Source organism: Phoenix dactylifera, unplaced genomic scaffold (assembly GCF_009389715.1).
Source record: "Phoenix dactylifera cultivar Barhee BC4 unplaced genomic scaffold, palm_55x_up_171113_PBpolish2nd_filt_p 000140F, whole genome shotgun sequence".
NCBI classification, from domain to species: domain Eukaryota; kingdom Viridiplantae; phylum Streptophyta; class Magnoliopsida; order Arecales; family Arecaceae; genus Phoenix; species Phoenix dactylifera.
Genome location: NW_024067696.1, coordinates 38,518 through 42,432, shown reverse-complemented (window position 1 = coordinate 42,432; position 3,915 = coordinate 38,518).

Sequence of the window (3,915 nt, the reverse complement as noted above, 5' to 3'; positions counted from 1 at the left end):
AACAGGAACCTCCTCTTGTGTAGCACTTGAACAAACTAAAAATTAAATTGCTAGAAGAGCACTTTAGAAGAGAGAAATAATAGCAGTAGAGAAGGAGAGAATGAGAGGTTTGGTGTGGTGAGAATGAGGGAGGAATGGGCTATTTATAGAAGCTCAAAAATTTTTTTTTCCCAAAATACCCCTCAATTCAGCCGTTATTGGACTGTTGGGAGGGGTAAAAGGGTCATTTTCACGAAAATAGCCGTTGGAAACGGCTATTTTCCTCCCCCCTCTCCAGACGGGCCGTGCCTGGCACGGCCCGTTTGGAGCCATTACGGGCCGTGCCAGGCACGGCCCGTTTGGAGACGTTGCGGGCCGTGCCTGGCACGGCCCGTTTGCGCCCGTTACGGGCCGTGCCTGGCACGGCCCGTGGCGTGCCGTGCCCGGCCCGGCCCACCAATAGAGGGGCCTGGGGCCGGGCCGGGCTGGCCTTCCGTGCTGGACGGGCCGTGCCAGGCACGGCCCGTTTAGTTTTTGGGCCCGGGGGGCCTGGGCCGGGCCACGGACCGTTGCCCACCTCTAGGTAGGGATTGAATTAACACGCATGGAGCACTGTTTCATGGATCGGAAAGATAGCTCTTGCAACTTTTGGTAGTTTGGCACGTGTGAGCTTAAATGGTCAGAATAATGAGATTTATAGAATAGCATTATTTTAAAAATAAATTTATTATTTTCTATTTCGTAAACTAGTCCATCTCAGATACGATTCGGCAATGGTATATCAAACATTGTTTTTCCTTAGGAAGTGTGCAATTCTAATCCGAACACCATGTAAAAGTAGTTATATTTCCCAGCATCATAATTCTCGTAATAATTGTAATTAATATTATATTTTAGAGATTAAATTATTTTTCTAATGCTGTGATTCCCATGATTCCATATATGATAAAAGTCCAAAATCATTTTTAGCAAGTCAATAGTTAAAATATATGTCCAAAAGTTATAATATATAAAAGTTTTAATTTACAAATTTATAAAGATTTTTCTAACTTGTAAGATGATAGTCTAGTTATAACACACATGCAAAACACATATAGTTGCTAGATTTTAGAATTAGACTAATTTAAATCATAACAAATTTAAAAATAAAATAATTAACTAATAATTTGTTTTTTTCCCACTAAATTGTATTTTCTTTCATTAGTTGATTCAGAACATAGGATGAGTGGATATAATATTCTCATACTTTTGAGGCATTTAGAATGTTTTGGACCTTAATATAAAAAAATCTAATTAGATTTATTTCAAAAATATCTTAAATCTAGAAGCATTAGAATTCCTTCTTTTATATAAGTGTTTACAATAATCCAGACCGATATTGTGATCTAAGGGTTGACACACCCAAAAAAAGTACAAACCAGGAGGGCGCAGTCCAAATAAATGTGGTATAAATTGAAGAGGGTGAGAGCTATCGGCCTAGGATGAGGTATTTCATGAAGCGGAAATCAAGGAGTAATTAACTAGTAGTTGCCACTACTTGGCATGTGAATGAATACTAGTGCTATCTATAATATTGGAGTAGTGAAAGAGAGATAATTGTCATGCATAGTAAGCCATATGTTACACACCAATAAATAATTACACCTATCTTGCCACTACCTAAAATATGGAAGGAATGGAGTAGTTGCACTTACGTTACCACTACCTATATTACTACTCAGAATATAGGAGTAGTAGAGGTAACTACCATGAATAACAATAGTAGCCCATATGGTGTAAACCAAAAAAAACAAGTATCAAAAGTTAAGTAGTGATCCTTATCGTAGTAGTTAATAGAAAAAACTTATAAATATCATATTGTAATTCGAAGAATGGATTTTTACTACTTAAGGAACTAGACTTTATCTTTATCCTTAATTTATTACTGTCTTTATCCTTTTAAACTCCTTTTAAAATCTTATAAATATCTTGCCTTTTAACTTTGAAATTCCTTACATTTAGTTTTTCAGTAGAGTTCTAGTTTACCAATAGCAGTAGAGTGTCACGTAGCCTAGGCTACAGCCTACTTCTCATCCTCCTTTCATGCAGTATGATACTAACAAAAGTTCTTGAAGATCAAGGCATCTGGACCCAAGCTATTATCATTATCATAGATCTCTTTCGGCTATCCAGATGCTAGTGGCACACCTGTGCAAAATACAATCTAGCCATCAAGCTTGGGGCCACTCTCTGCTAGTGAACAAGTTTTTCTAGCTTGTTCATCTAATGATGGTTGAAGAGAAAAGAAGCAAACAAGCTCTTTAGCATGCCTGATAGGACCTCGTTGCGTAGCTATTGTCATGCCACTAAGAGAGAGGATGGATGATCTTCAAATGGTAGTAACCTACTGAAGGAAAAAATTTCTCGAGTTGTCTGATAAAATCAGACGCCGGGCATGAAAATTAGTTTTAAATTTTTGTTTATTTATAACAATTATAAATCTTAAATATAGTAATATGTAAACCATACCTCGATCCCGCAACGGAAGATGGTCGAGGTAGACCGGATCTAGATCTTTGAACGTCGCTTCGCGAGGCCTGGATCTGCAGGTCCTCTACTTCGCGCGCACGTCGAGCTTCGCAGGAAGGTTAGACGATGTCTATATTTTGCAAAAAATACTTTTTGCAAAAAGGACCCTAGAAGAAAATACTTTTCTTTTCTTCTCCTTCTTCTTCTTCCTTCTCTCCCGTTTCCAACCCGAGAACTTCAATTCTGGACCGATTGCAGAGGAGAAGAGAGGAGACTAGAAAGCCGGATCTGGATGCTTGCCACTGGAGAGAAGATTGAGAGAGAAGGACCACTTCTTCTCTCTTCCTTTTCTCCTTTAGAAAACTCCCACCGAAGCCTCTGTCTATGAAGTTTCTTCCAAAGATTTCACAGACAAATCCACTCTAATTTTTCCTCTCTGATTCGTTCTCCATTTCAAGAGGAAAACATTGGTCTATCTATAGGCCAATGCAGTGAGGATTTAAGAGGAGTTATGAGCTGTCGTTATCGAGTTAAATGTAAGATTCGTAACGTTTGTTTTAAAAAATAAACGTTGAGAAAATCATCCAATTCATCCAATAACAGCCGGATTTCAAAAATCAAAATTAACCGGAATGTAGCCAGTTCAAAACCGAACTTTTCGGTCCAGACGGCAGAGCGGCCGGAGGCCGGACGGTGGCGCGGCATGGCTTTGAAGCATCGGTGGAGAAGGCTCTGTTTTGCTCCCAGGTGTTTCTCCCATCGCGGTTCATGAGAAAAACTCTTAAGGGTCCACGGTTGTTAACGGTCCATGGATGGTCTACAGGATTTTAAAACAGGTCAGCCGTCAACCATTTAAGTGGGATATGGGGATTAGCCAAACAGAAAATGGGTTAGCCCATTTTGTAATAAAGCAAGCCTATTTGGTTCTAAACCTAAATCCCAATTAAATCGTGATCGGGCCCAATTACACTAATTGAGACCTAATCAAACCCAATCTCAACAATTGAGTCCTGGTCAAGTTCAATTACATTAATTGAAACTTGATTGATCCGAAATACAGACATAACCAAATTCCAAATGACCCACAATTTAATTCTTAATTAAATTGGGTCAAGACCTTCCTACTTAGCTTGACTGATGTGCATGACTCCAATAGGTTCGAACACTAAGCCGGTAGTATATGGACTACTCCATGCACTAATCGAGGTGACCATCTAGAAATGATACCCGACGTCCGAATAGGTCGAATATGCAATTGAGTCCTGTTCAGTGACGGTGTACTCCTACATCTCATCTCTATGCCATACAGTGTCTCCACACTCCTTGGTTTAAGAGGACAACTAACTAAATGGCATACAACGACCTATACTTGACATAGCTATCGTCCAATTGACAGCTCATCATTTGGTCGCAAACTGGTTTAAGGAC